Source organism: Staurois parvus, unplaced genomic scaffold (assembly GCF_062004578.1).
Source record: "Staurois parvus isolate SC_StPar_1 unplaced genomic scaffold, SC_StPar_1.0 ptg000498l, whole genome shotgun sequence".
NCBI lineage: Eukaryota > Metazoa > Chordata > Amphibia > Anura > Ranidae > Staurois > Staurois parvus.
In genome coordinates this window covers 3063090-3078323 of record NW_028318294.1, presented here as the reverse complement: position 1 = coordinate 3078323, position 15234 = coordinate 3063090, and the positions used below count along the sequence as shown (strand labels likewise).

The 15234-nt window shown below is 44.9% G+C and overlaps 1 pseudogene; it reads left to right on the top strand.

Annotated features, from left to right (window-relative positions):
• Positions 1–13178: 13178 nt before the first annotated feature.
• LOC149452083 (U2 spliceosomal RNA) lies at positions 13179–13329 on the top strand (annotated as a pseudogene).
• Positions 13330–15234: the final 1905 nt, after the last annotated feature.

The following is a 15234-nucleotide window of genomic DNA, read 5'->3' as shown; positions in this document are numbered from 1 at the left end:
CACTACCAGTTGGAATATTTAGTAGCAAAGAAATTTCACAGATGGACTTATTGCACAGGTGGCAACCTATCAGGGTACCATGCTTGAATTCACTGAGCTCCTGAGAGTGACCTATTGTTTCACAAATGTTTGTAGAAGCAGTCTGCATGCATAGGTGCTTGATTTCATACATCTGTGGCCATGGAGGTGATTGGAAAACCTGAATCCAATGATTTGGAAGGGTGTCCTAATACTTTTGGCAGTTTAGTGTATATAGTTACATTGGTCCAACCAATGTAACTAAGTATATGTAGCACCCTCTAGCGTGCATGTAGAGTTAGAAAAATTGAATGCCTCACAGAAGAGTGGTGAGTCTGGGTAATTGTTTTGGGTTTACTTTAGGTCAGACTGGAGGGCTCTACAGCTCAGGCCTCTGGTACCTTCACCTGGTTCTAGAAGCGTCCAGAAGATTCTAGAAGCTAGTGGATGGAGGCAAAGAGGTGGTATTTGCATATTTATGGGAGTCTGACCAATCCCTGGCAGGGATGGAGGCCTGGCAGTGTGGTGAGATGAGCCTACAAATATGAAAGAGCCTAGCCAGCAGGGGAGTCTAGTAATCGGGTGAAAAATGGAGAGCTGATTGTGAAGCCTGGGAGGAGACCCCGGGGAAAGGGGCTCTGCTTCCAGGCAGAAGGAGAAGGAAAGAAAGGAAGCTGGAAAGAGGGATTTCTACTAGCCAGTCTGAAAGAAAAGACAGCCTGCCTAGCCTGGGAAAACTAGCACAGTGAAAGGTCTGGAGGCAGTCTCATTCATAGCATCAGGATACAAGGGATACAAGGGATAGTGTGAGTATCTCCACACCCCCAGGGCCTACAAGGGAGAGGGCTGCCAGAATCAATATTTAGCAAGCTTTCATCAGGACAGTGTCAAAGCTACTTGACAACTTGGACTTGAAAGTTCATTCAAGGGGACCTAGTAACACTGCTACTGATCCTTAAAGGGACTAATACCACTCTGGCAGGAGTCGTGTCCAGGATCCATTATTCGTGCACATTGTGTAGGAAGTTGTTCTTAAGTTGTTTCTCCAAGTCAAGTTGGGCATCCCATAATCACACTATTTGTGCCTGTTGAAAATGCGTGTTTCCTGGCTGTGCAGGAATAGGGAGACCCAAAATCCTTTGGCTCCTTTGGGAGTCAGTGGTGTATTTAGGTTTTGTGCTGCCCTAGGCAACACAAAAACAAAAATTGGTGCCCCCGCCCGCAGAAAGAGCCTGACATTGACCAAGAAGAACACCCCTGCCCTCCACCTGAGCCTTCCACTACCACTGCCCTCCATACACCAGCCACCATCCCCCATGGCGAGAGTGAGAGAAAGCCACTCACCTTCACAGCTCTGGACATCCCAAGGAACGAGAGTCGGGCTGTGCATACACCGTCATGAAACCCACAGCATTTCTCAAAACCCACCAGGTCCCCATGCCGCGTGTGTCCCTTCTTCTGTCCCTTTTTGCAAGGGGCAGTGCTGCCCCCCCCTGAAAAATGCCACCCTAGGCAAATGCCTTGTTTGCCTTTTGGTAAATACACCCCTGTAGGGAGTAGTGCTATATATAAAATATCCATACCCAAAATTATTACTTAAAAAGGTTGAGAAAGACTGCCGTACAGCATGTGGGAATTCATAAATTACTGATACCCAGATCCTTTGTTCTCATTCTGGACCACAGGCCAGACTAGTATAATCAAACCCCTGCTTCTAGTTCAACTTCCCTTTATGTAAAGATGATTTACTAGACATGAACTTTTTTCCATGCATGATGCTCACTTCTAATGTCCAGGAAAAGACATGGAGCAATACCGGCTACAACTTATGAACAGCTTCTACTTCCATGTCGACTCCTTGGATTGTCAGTGCTGGAGCTTATGGGATCCTTGTGATGATGTGGATGGCCTGGGGACACTCCTCCGGCGGGTCTGTGTGAGCGGTTGGTGGGCAGCATTTCTCTGTGCATTGTTACCATACTTAAGGTCCATGGGTCTTCTATAGATATAGAGGATTACTGTTATACCCAATACCCCAAAGAAGGAATGATTCTCCAAAACGTGGGAATTCATTGGAGGACTACACCTCAACTGACCGACTCTCTTTGGCAGTTTCCTTTGGTGTATCTCTGTATTCCAGGGTATATGTACTCTGTATCACTATTGAGTTGTATGTATATTATTAAGTGATCCATATTGCAACATGATTTTATGGACCGATCAAGTCTCTTTATTGCCAAGATATGTTTACACAATAAAGATTGACATTTGTCTTTTAGATATTTCTACTTTCCATTTTTGCCTGCCTTAAAAGTCCCAGTGGGATTGCTTGGCATTCGTTTTTACTCTTGTCAATGTCCATGAAAAGTTTCATTTTGTTTTGGAGGACAAATGACTGTAGGTAAATCCCTGGATCTCTTGGTGTGTCCTTCACATGGGTCTCCGTGTCTTTGAATGTCAGTGGCACTGTGTGTTTCTTTGTGTCAGAGCATATCGGCCAAATCATCCTGCCTGTCTTTCTGTTTTCCGGGATATCAGCCTGCATGTCTCTACATGTCCCTGGATATTAGCCGGCGTGTCTCCAAGTGTCCGTGTACATGAGCCTTTATGTTTCTGAGTGTCTCAGCTTATCAGCCGGCATGTCTCTATAATGCTGCCTAATACCAGCTTGTCCATTTCTCCGTATACATGGACAGCAGCATTTATGCCTTCCCGTGACCACATCTGTTAGCAGGCATGTCTTTCTGTGTATCAGTCTCTGTATCTGTATGGTGCTGCTTGTCTGCTGATATAGATTAGTGGGTCTCCAGGTATTGGCCTGCAAGCAGGTCTGCCATCCGAAATACTAAAGAGCCATTAGCAAGATTTCTTCCTGTCACTACCCTGACTTCAGTGCTTGTCTGCCTGGACAGTGTACATTGGGATCCAAAAACTTTCATTGTATCACTGTACAGCAGGGTCGCTCTGTGTACAGCAGCACCTTCCAAACCCAAGTGTCCATGTACAGCAGAACCTCTCTGTCTCAAGTGTCAGTGTACAGCAGAACCTACTTGACCCAAGTGTCTGTGTACAGCAGCACCTCTCTGTCCCAAGTGTCAGCGTACAGTAGAACCTTTCAGACTCAAGTGTCAGTGTACAGCAGAACTTCCTTGACCTAAATGTCAGTGTACAGTAGAACCTCCCAGCCCCAAGTGTCAGTGTACAGCAGAACCTCTCTGTCCCAAGTGCCAGTGTACAGCAGAACCTACTTGACCCAAGTGTCATGTACAGCAGAACCTCCCAGACCTAAGTGTCAGTGTACAGCAGAACCTCCTTGACCCAAGTTCTAGTGTACAGAAGAACCTCCCATACCCAAGTTTCAGTGTACAGCAGAACCTCCCAGATCCAAGTTTCAGTTTACAGCAGTACCTCCTTGACCCAAGGGTAATTGAAAAGTAGAACCATCTTGACCCAAATGTAAGTGTTCAGCACAACCTCTCCATCCCAAGTGTCAGCTTATATAGCAGAACCTTTCAGACCCAAGTGTCAGTGTACAGCAGAACCTTCCAGCCCAAAATGTCAGTGTACAGAAGAATCTCCTTGACCCAAGTGTCAGTGTACAGCAGGACCTACTTTACCCAAGCATCAGTGTACAGCAGAACCTCCCAGACCCAAGGGTAAGTGAAATATAGAACCTCCCAGCCTTAAGTGTCAGTGTACAGCAGAACCTCCCATCCCCAAGTGTCAGTGTACAGCAGAACCTCCCAGACACAAGTGTCAGTGTACAGCAGAACCTCCCAGCCCCAAGTGTCTGTGTACAGCAGAACCTCCCATCCCCAAGTGGCTGTGTACAGCAGAACCTCCCATCCCCAAGTGTCAGTGTACAGCAGAACCTCCCAGACACAAGTGTCAGTGTACAGCAGAACCTCCCAGCCCCAAGTGTCAGTGTACAGCAGAACCTCCCTGCCCCAAGTGTCAGTGTAAAGCAGAACCTCCCAGACACAAGTGCCCGTGTACAGCAGAACCTCCCAGCCCCAAGTGTCAGTGTACAACATAACCTCCCAGCCCCAAGTGTCAGTGTACAGCAGAACCTCCCAGCCCCAAGTGTCAGTGTACAGCAGAACCTCCCTGCCCCAAGTGTCAGTGTACAGCAGAACCTCCCAGCCCCAAGTGTCAGTGTACAGCAGAACCTCCCTGCCCCAAGTGTCAGTGTAAAGCAGAACCTCCCAGACACAAGTGCCCGTGTACAGCAGAACCTCCCAGCCCCAAGTGTCAGTGTACAACATAACCTCCCAGCCCCAAGTGTCAGTGTACAGCAGAACCTCCCAGCCCCAAGTGTCAGTGTACAGCAGAACCTCCCTGCCCCAAGTGTCAGTGTAAAGCAGAACCTCCCATCTCCAAGTGTCAGTGTACAGCAGAACCTCCCAGACACAAGTGTCAGTATACAGCAGAACCTCCCATCCCCAAGTGTCAGTGTACAGCAGAACCTCCCATCCCCAAGTGTCAGTGTACAGCAGAACCTCCCAGACCCAAGTGTCAGTGTACAGCAGAACCTCCCAGACACAAGTGTCAGTATACAGCAGAACCTCCCATCCCCAAGTGTCAGTGTACAGCAGAACCTCCCAGACCCAAGTGTCAGTGTACAGCAGAACCTCCCATCCCCAAGTGTCAGTGTACAGCAGAATCTCCCAGACCCAAGTGTCAGTGTACAGCAGACCCTCCCAGACACAAGTGTCAGTATACAGCAGAACCTCCCATCCCCAAGTGTCAGTGTACAGCAGAACCTCCCAGACCCAAGTGTCAGTGTACAGCAGAACCTCCCATCCCCAAGTGTCAGTGTACAGCAGAATCTCCCAGACCCAAGTGTCAGTGTACAGCAGAACCTCCCAGACCCAAGTGTCAGTGTACAGCAGAACCTCCCTGCCCCAAGTGTCAGTGTACAGCAGAACCTCCCAGACACAAGTGTCAATGTACAGCAGGAGTGCCGCATTTTTATCAACCCCCCAACTACAAAAAAAAACCCAGCACTAGTGTGTTTCTAGAGGAATTTTTTAGCTGTAAAATGCTCTAACGCTGAAAAACGCAGCAAAACGCAGTAAAATGAAGCAAACCGGCATTTTCGGACTTTTTTTGACCAAAAAAATTATATATTTTTTTAAAAAGGCTAAAAAATGCAAATGTGGAAAAACGCGTGAAAACACAGCTAAACGTGGCATAACGCCACTAAACACTAATGCAAAAACACAAAAAAAAGCTGAAAAACACGTTTTCAACGCTACTTTACACAGCTAATGTTACCAGCGTTATCAAAATGTCCAGTGTGCATGAGGGCTTAGGACCATTTGGCGTTTTTTCCTGCAAAAACGCTGCTCTCTTGAACGCAAAAGTGATTTATTTTTTTTTTCTGTCACTAAACACCTCTGCCTCTAAACTCCTGTAAAGGGACACAAGGGCGTCAAAGGGCGTCAAAACATCAAATGCCTATAAAATAAGCGTTTTTTGAGCTCAAGTGTGTATGAAGCCTAAGGGCTCATGTACACAGCAGCTCTTAAACTGACATTCAGGAGCTGTTGAGCATTTTTTTCAGCAGCCCCTGAACTCTCCCTAATGTTTTCCTATGTGTCCATGTACACTATGTCATTTACAGTCGTTTACAGGCAGTTGAGTTTATAGTTGTTTTTTTGAACGTGCCAAACTTGCGTTCAGGAGTAGATTTTACCGGTGTTTCAGACACCAAACATATGTAAACGCGGTTAAAAGCATTTATAAGCATTTGCGTTTAGAAGCATTTTTTAACTGTTCCATGTGCAGATGCTGTCCAGAGCCTTTTTTCATCATCAGAAATGCATGCAAAGCGTTTTCCATGTATTCAAATGGACCCGGTACACCAGCGCAGTCAGTTCCAGGTTTTGCGTGAAGGAAAAAATGGTAGAACGTGCCGCATTATGCTCATGATGGGATCCATAGTGAATACAGCCAGAAAAGACAGGTCATCTCAACACATACTGCTCTCGCTGCTTCTGCTCTCTCTATTCCTCTCAAAATGTCTAAAATAGTTAATTTTGTACAGTTTTTCAGTGCATTCTGGGTCTCCTGATGCTGATTTCAGTGCATTTTGGAAGGTCTCCTGATGTTATCTTTAAAAAACGCTTCTAAACACAAATGCACATAAACGCGGTATGCAAACGCGGCTGAACTGACGTTTTTTAACCTACGTTTTCCAGCAGTCAGTTTCCATCGTTCAGTAGAGTTTTCCAAACGCCCCGTGTACATGAGCCCTAATTCTTTACCTCTATGAAGCAGTACGGTCCTAACAACAATATATGTGAACTGACACATCCTGTATATGGATACTTGCAATGTCTCTGTTATTTGAATTTATTGCTAATGAACCCATCGATTTATACGACACAAATAAGATCAGTAATCATATGTCAGGTGACCATGAGAACCGGTGGAATGAAGGTCTAGAAGAACAGGAGAGCAGCCAATCCCTGATGAAAGGAACACGGTACAATGCCTTGAACTTTCAGCGGCAATTAATTTGTTAGATTTATTCATTTTTGATGGAAATTAAAGATAAATGTCCTTAAATCTATTAACCTGACTAATAAATGAAGCAGAGATTGTGCAAGCCAGGGATATAAAACTAATAATATAAGAGAGGAAACAGATGCCTTTTAGTGACTTTTGTTTGACTAGCGCTCTAATTCTCAAATAATAGGGTTGATAAAGGCAAATAGGCTGTTCACTTTGCTAGGGAAATCCCCCCCCCCCCAGAGCTGGCCATACACGGGTCGAATTCCAAAAGAATTTTCTTTCGAAAATCTTTTCTAAGAATTTTTGTTTGAATTTTGCACCATAATGCAGGCCATAGACGGGTCTAAAAATGAAAAATCGGTCGTTCAATAGGCCAACATTACCACCAATGGGTCGAAAACCAGCCGTTTTTTTATAAAAAAAACCTGAAAAATCGGTCGTTCAATCAGCCGACGTTACCACCAACGGTAAAAAAAAAAATGGCCGATTTTTGTCCCGTCTACATCCGGCATTTAATTACTTCTGTCCCTTGCAGAGAGCTCCGCTATTATATTTGACATGAAAAAGTATTGTGGTTGCAACAATGTATCCATTTGTATCCATTTCGGATACAGATGGTTTTATTCGGATACAAATAGATACATGCAACCACAATACTTTTTCATGTCAAATATAATAGCGGACTGGAATTCTTATTCTTTTTCTTCTTCTTCTTTTTCTTCTTGTTCATTGTCTTCTTCTTCTTGCAGGTCACTGCTCATGCGCAGATTTTTTTATCGGTAAAACGATCAGCCGATTTGCCCATCATTGCCGGGAAAATCAGCCGATCGGCAAAATCGACCAATTTTTTTCCAACTTTACCGATAAAAAAACTGTGCCAAGACCCCGAAAACCAGCCGACCAATTAACCCACTAACGGTGCGAAATCGGCCGATTTTTGTTTCAGCCAAAAAATCGGCTGGCTTTCGACCTGTCTATGACCTGCATATACATAAACGGACGATTTTCGTGTGATCATCGAATTTGAGTGATTGAGCATGTTGGAAATTTTTTGAAAGATGAACGAATTTCTATTCAATGGGAGAATTGTGCGGGAAATGTAATTGAAAAAGAAAGGAGCATGATTTGTGACCTGGAAAGAAAAAAAATTCTTGGCCATGAAAATTCTTTTCTGTAGCAACAGGACGTGAAATTGGTTGGTTGAATTTCAAAATCAATGGTAGCATCATCGGATTACAAAACGCACTAAATTTCCGATTTTCGAAAGAAAATTTGTTCGGATTTCAATGCATGTATGGCCTGCATTAGTGTACTGAAATTTCACTTTTCAAAGAATACCCAATCACGGGTAAGGGAAAAAAAATGCATTTTTGCTTGCACGTGATTGGATGATAGGGTTGCCACCTCATCCCTTTAAACCCAAACACACATTAGTGACACGGGTTCCTAGGCTAATTTACTGCAGATAAGGCACCAAGTGAGTTTAATTACCACCTTAATCAGAAACAGAACCTGTGTAATCAATATGTGTTTGGGTTTAACCACTTCCGGACTGCCCTATAGCAGAAATACTTCTACAGGGTGGCACGGGTGCGCAAAATCACGTATATATACGTGATTTCGCACTTCCTGGTAGGGGGCACGCACGGGGTGCGCGCGCCCTACCCGCGCTGCCATTTGCAGCCACGGCTGTCAAGCACTGGGTCCCAGCCAGTGATTACTAGTTAGCGCCATGTGATTGCCGAGCATCTCCGACGAGGAGCGTTTTTCCTGCGTTTAGCAGCATTTATCCGCATTTACGTTTTTTACCATTTTTTTAACCAAAAGAAACTTTTTTTTGGTCAAAAAAGTCCAAAAATGCTGGTTTGCAGCGTTTTACCGTGTTTTTCAGCGTTAGAGCATTTTTGCAGCTAAAAAACTCCTCTAGATACCCACTATTCCTGTTTTTTTTTCCAGCCAAAAAAAGTTGAATACAGTCTATGTGTGCATGGACACATAGGATAACATGCTGGGGCGTTTACTGGCTGTAGAAAAAAACATCAAAAGCCAAAATCAGCCGCTGTAAAAAAATCCCATGTGCATGAGGACTTAAAATAGTATTCCTAAGGCTGGCCATACATTATACAATTTTCTTGAGATTTTTGGTTTACCAAAAACCATATAATAGGAGGTCAAACCTAACAACACTTTCAATTGTAGCCAACTAGGCAGGCTCTTGAACTACATAGTTGAAGGTACATCTAAAGGATATTGGGCAAAAATTGGACAGAAAATTGTATAGTGTATGACCAGCCTTAGGCTGCATTCACACTTGAGCCTTTCATAGCTTGAAGCTCGAAGCTCCAAAAAAAAAACCTTGAACCTAAAAATTCAATTATTCTCTATGGCGCCTGTTAACACCTGATCTCGCGAACAGGCACCATAGAGAACAGCTGATTTTTTAAGTTTGAGCTTTTTTTTTGGAGCTTTGAGCTACAAATTGCTCAAGTGTGAATGCAGCCTTAATATTTAAACTTTCTTTTTTTCTCTGATTATTATTTAAAATTTTGTATCTTGTTAAGAATGTATACAATCTGTTCGGAAAACTAGTTCCTTTTGTTTTATGAAGCCGTTGGTAAAACTAAGAGCTGGAAGCCCCCACTGCTCGGCACTGCGACTGCAAGAAGGGTTAATGACTGAAGTCCCAAAGAGACAGCAGGCCTGGGAATTCCTGCAAACCAGTAATGAATGATCACTTGATTTGTTTAATAATTCCAAATGAATGTCAGCTTTGAAGAACACTGCCCCCTAATGCCTAATCATTAGACTTTCACACACACAGACTAACTGAAATGCTTAAGGGGCCTTTTTCAAATCTATGTCCGTGCGTAGAGGTGCATTTTATGTAGGTGCATTGTCATGTGTCAATGTGCATTTCCTTCTTGCTTTGACATGCATTTTCATGTACGTTGATGTGTGCTTCCAATGCGTTTTTGAATTTTGAATTTGCAGTGGATAGGGTTAACAGTTATTGGCCCAGGCTTGCTAATGCCTTGTTGCACCTTTTGGGACAAATAATAAATGCACCCATATTAACCACTTGACCTCCTGAGGATTTACCCCCCTTAATGACCAGGCCTCTTTTTGCTACTCGGCGCTGCACTAATTCAACTGATAATTGCGCAGTCATGCAAAGCTGCACCCAAACGAAATTTACGTCCTTTTTTTCACACAAATAGTGCTTTCTTTCGGTGGTATTTGATCACCTGTGCGCTTTTTATTTTTCACGCTATAAACAAAAAAAGGCCAAAAATTTTGAAGAAAAACAATATTTTTTACTTTCGGCTATAAAAAATATATAGTAAACTCAAAGTTGGTTATAAATTTAGGCCAAAATGTATTCTGCACCATGTTTTTGGTAAAAAAAATCCCAATAAGTGTATATTGATTGCTTTGTGTGGAAGTTATAGCGTCTACAAACTATGGTATAGATCAGGGGCGGACTGACCATTTGGAAACTCGGGCACTGCCCAAGGGCCCGGGGTCAGTAGGGGGCCCCATGAGATGCCCCTGGTAACTTTTTCATAGGCTTTTTTGAGTTTGGCCAAGGACACAGGGGCCCCATGATCCCCTATTGCCTGGGGGCCCCATGAGTTGTCAGTTCGCCCCTGGTATAGATACTGCAATTTACGTAATTTTTTTGCTATACAGCACTGCGCTAGTTTAACAGACAATTGCGCGGTCATGCAATACGGTACATAAATGAAATTTACATACTTTTTTCCCCACAAATTGAGCTTTATTTCGGTGGTATTTGATCGCCTGTGCGGTTTTTATTTTTTGTGCTATAAAAAAAAGGCTGACAATTTTGAGGAAAAAAAACAATATTTTGGACTTTTTGCTATACAACATGTCCAGTAAAAAAAAATTTAAAAATCACATTTAGTCATAAATTTCTGCCAAAATGCATTCTGCGACATGTCTTTGCTAAAAAAAAAACCCAATACGTGTAAATTGGTTTACGTGAAAGTTATAGCGTTTACAAATGGCGGGAAAGATACTGGGATTTTTAGGTTTTTTTATACTAATAATGGCGGCGATCAGCGACTTATGGACTGCGGCGGACATTCTGACATTGGGGGGTACTGACTTGGGGTCACTGACATTCCCAGTGACACCAATACAGTGATCAGTGCAAAAAAAAAACACTGACACTGTACTAATGGCACTGGGGAGGAAGGGGTTAAGTTTATTATTCAGGGAAAGGGTTAACTGTGTGAGGGGAGTGTTTTACTAGGGGGCGGGGGTGTGTACTGCAGGGAACACCGCTGATCGGGAGAGAGAAACTCTTCTGTCCCGATCAGCGTGTCCTGGAGCTGTCAGGGAACTGACAGAAAGCACAGCTACTGCAGCTGTGCTCTCTGTCAGCAATTGCCGCCGATCGCTGGGACATAGCCGGTAACGACCGGCTGTGACCCGGCGACTGACATCCACGGCTGTGATCGGCGGGACAGGTAGGGCGCTCCCTACCTGTTTTCAAAACACACGTTTTAAAACGTGGTTTTGCCCAGCCGTGCTGCCCTGCCGCCGCATTTCTACAGTGGCTGGGTGGCATGTGGTTAAAGAATATGTAAACCCAACATTTCATATTCCTGATTTGTGCCTGTTCTACCATGTACTTGTATGACAAAATATTCTGTTTGTATTGCTGCCTTTGTGTGAAATCCCTGGTGTTCCTGCCAGTCCCTCTGCTTTACTATTACAACTGACCACATTAGGCATGAGAGCACAGCGTGGTCACTTCTCTAGCTATCCCTCTCAACCAGAGGCGTCCCTAGGGTTGGTGTCACCCGGTGCGGTAACACTTGGTGACACCCCCTCCAATGATCCCGCAGAATGGATCGGAACTGCGGATTGAGCATAATGGATCAGACTCCGATCCTTTATGCCCAATCCGCAGATCCAATCCGTCCTGCTGGGATCGTCAGCTTTCTTTACAACTTACCTTTTCTTGGAGCAGGTCCGGGTGTAGCGGCAAGATGTGTCTCTTATGTAGATATGTCCCCCCTGAAGCAACTGCGCATGTCCCGGTTTTAGGCACGATCAATCGATGATAGCAGTAGTTCTATCATCGATTGATCGTGCCTGAAACCGGGACATGCACAGCTGCTTCAGGGGGGACATATCTACATGGGAGACACATCTTGCCGCTACAACGGTGTCACCCCGTATAGAATGCATGCCGACGATCCCCGCAGGATCGTCGGCATGCAACCTATACGGGGTGACACCGGACCCGCTCCAAGAACAGTGGACCTTTCCCCAGCCTTTTTATGCTAACGTTAGAAACCCAAAGACTTTGAATTCTGTAGTTCTACTAAATTTGTACAACGTGTTCTGCTATAAGACTTTTACAAGTATAGCTGGAAAGATTTGGAACCGATTTGTAACTTTTAGTGCAGGTAGTATGTCAGATTACAATAATGAAGAAGAAAAATTCAAGCAAATCTAATCTAAAAATGATCTAAATTTACAGTATGTGCAAATGTTACTGGAACAGGAGCAGTCCTTTAAGCTGACCACGCAGAGTAAGATGGACCTATTGACGGCAAGTCATTGATATTTTCTTTCATCTCTCACTTTGTGGGAATACTTTCAACCAAGTGCCTTGAGAAATCCTTGTTAATATATACCTTTCCATTCTATCCAAATTTATGAATAAGTGTTACTTTTATTGGCTTTGCTTTTTCCTTGGCAGTCCATCATTCCCAGTTCTAAAACATGGCTTTCTCTTTAGCATTTTTTTTTATTGTGGGTTTTGACTTTTCGGATCGGATCCATCCTGTGGGGATCGTCGGCTTGCTTTATATTTTACCTTTTTGTGGAGCAGGTCCAGTGTTACCCCGTCCGGACCGCACCCCCCGCACCTGCCTCTGGACGCCACTGCTCTCAACCATTCACTGGGAAGATCAGTGTACTGCTGTTTCTCCCCCCCAACTCTCTGACTTCCTTATGCAGCTGAGAACAGAGGGAATGTGATCACATATAAAAAAGGGACAAAAAAGGCTTATAATGATTATTATATGTATACACAGATGTGTTGCCTTTCATTTCTGTTTTAAACTGAATGGGTTGTTTGTGAGAGTTCACCTATATTTGTATATGTATATAAATGTACATTTATTATTTATTTGCATTTCAGCCTGAAAAGCATTGCAGCCACGATCAGGTGCAATGCTCCCCCTCCTGCAGACTGTTCCCCCACCTGCACATCCGTACCGAGAAAAGAACCTTCAGTTACGGGGCTTGGGGAAGTATCAATAGTCTACAAGTGTGGCCATGTCATCACACTTGCATTCCATCGAGAACTACAGTCCCGCTGTCTTTGGTGGTACATAGGACTTGTAGTTTCTTTGATTCCAAAGAAAGAATGATGTGGCTGCACGGGGGGAGACACACACAGTCATGCCAAATTCAGATGATGACAGGAACTAGTGGAGAGAAGAACCATCTTCCCCCCCAATTCTATAAGAGGTGGGGGGCTGTAGACTGTGATCTTATTTCATGTTACAAATATGGGTGTAACATGAAACATGGCATGAAAGATGGACTTCTCTTCTAATAGCTGTTGCAAATGCATCAATACGCATGCAATATGAGTCATTGTTTGTCTGTCTTTTGGCTAAGATCAAGTGTAGTATCTGTTCTTATCAATATCCAGAATGGGTGCTATGCTGCTATTCTGGTCTTTTGATAGGAATAGCTGGCTATACAGTATCTCTGCTGGTATGTTCGGGGTCATGAGGAGCCTTCCTGATAGGTGAGGAATCCGTGTCAGAATACCGGGCCGGCCACTCAGCTCTGCAGCGGGACCTTACCTGTTCCTCTATCCAGCCACGCGCTGTCTTCCCGGCTTCTGTAGTGTGGGCGCTCGGCTTGACAGCCGGGTGCCCAGTGCGCATGCACAAGAAGCGGTGCTCTTTGTGAATGGTAAGGCGGCACCTGGGACACATGACAGGTCCCAGAAGCCGCCAGACCAATCACAAAGCGCAGCGCTTCTCGCTCATGCGCACTGGGCACCCCGGCTGTCAAGCCGAGCGCCCACACTACAGAACCCGGGAAGACAGCGCGTGGCTGGATAGAGGAACAGGTAAGATCAAAGAACAACTCCGCGGAAGTAAGAGCGGGTACCTGTCAAATTCAGGTACCCGCTCCCCCTCCTCCCCAAAGGTCAGCAGTCATCTCCTGTACTGTCCACAGTCTCTGGTCATCTCCTGTACTATGTCTGCAGTCCATTAGTTCAGAATATTTTTTTTCCTGTTTTCTGCCTCTAAAACCTAGGTGCGTCTTATGGTTAGGTGCGTCTTATGGTCAGGTGCGTCCAATGGTCAGGTGCGTCTTATGGAGTGAAAAATACGGTAATTTATTTTTCTCTGCACGTGTGTGTCATTTACCCTTTTGTCTGAACTTTTCACTTGGATAGAGGGTGGGGGTCTTTGTGCCTCCCCTGAAGTCTAGGGATAAGGGGGAGATGTGTGGCTATTAGGTTCCTTCCTCCCCTGAACAGGGATAGGGTCTCTCTTTGGGAGAGCCCTAACCTGGTACTCGGTGGTTTGATTTGGCTGACCATGAGAGGAGAGGTCAGCTAGGCCTTTTGGCTAGGTGACCCACCATTGTACTTTGCCCCTGTCAGGAGCCTTGCACCCCAGGGGTCAGGGAAAAGTCCTACTTTTTGAGAAGGTGGACCAGCGACACACCCTTAAGTGCACTTTTTCTGTGTGTGTTTTTCACATGCACTTTTTTGTTCACTTAATTGATCTTTTGGTTTTGTGCACCACTGTGGATTAAAAAAAGGGAAAAAAATGTATTACCTCTTAGAGATCACAATTTACTGAATGATCCCCTTTAATTGTAAAAAAAAAATCATTTTGTCATTTATTAGGAATGTGCATTCAAGCAGAACTTCATGCAACTTCTCAAAAAGCAGGCTGAGAGTCAAGGAAAACTCTAGACAAAGGCACTTTGTGACTATTTTGTGCATTGCAGACCCTAGCAAGTCACTATAAGCAATGCAGTATCTTCCAAGCCAGGGTGTACATAGTTGGTCAGAGTAGGTAGAGGCTTGGTAGAAGCCTGGATTTTAGTAAGAGAGTTACTTCATGTCAGGCTGGAGGGCTCTACGGGTCAGTCCTCTGGTACCTTCCCCTGCTCTAGACACTTGGAGAAGCTTTTAGAAGCCAGCAGGCGGAAGTGAGGAGGGGCTGATCTGCATATTTATGTGAGTCTGACCAATCCCAGACAGAGGGGCCTGGCAATGTGGCAGCCCAGCCATAGCCATGGCACTAGCCTGGCCAGCAGGGAAGATGGAGTGCTGAGAGGTGCTGCTGTGTAGCCTGGAGGGAGCCCCAGAGAAGGGGGGTCTTGCTTCCAGGCTGGTGGCTGGAAGTTGGAGGAGGAAAGAGGAGCAATGAAGGAGTGAGCTCTACTGCCCTGCAGTCCACCGGGGAAGGACAGCCTGCAAAGCTTGGAGAGGAGCCAGCCCAGCTACAGAGGCCTGAAAGCAGTTCTATCCACAGCTGCAGGACAGGGACAGTGTGAGTACTGCTACACCCCCAGGGCCTAGAAGGGAGAACTCTGCTGGATGCAAGTTCTGACAAGTATTCAGGGGACAGTGCATAGCTTACTCAATCCCTTGTCCTGGGATCCGAAACCATAGCC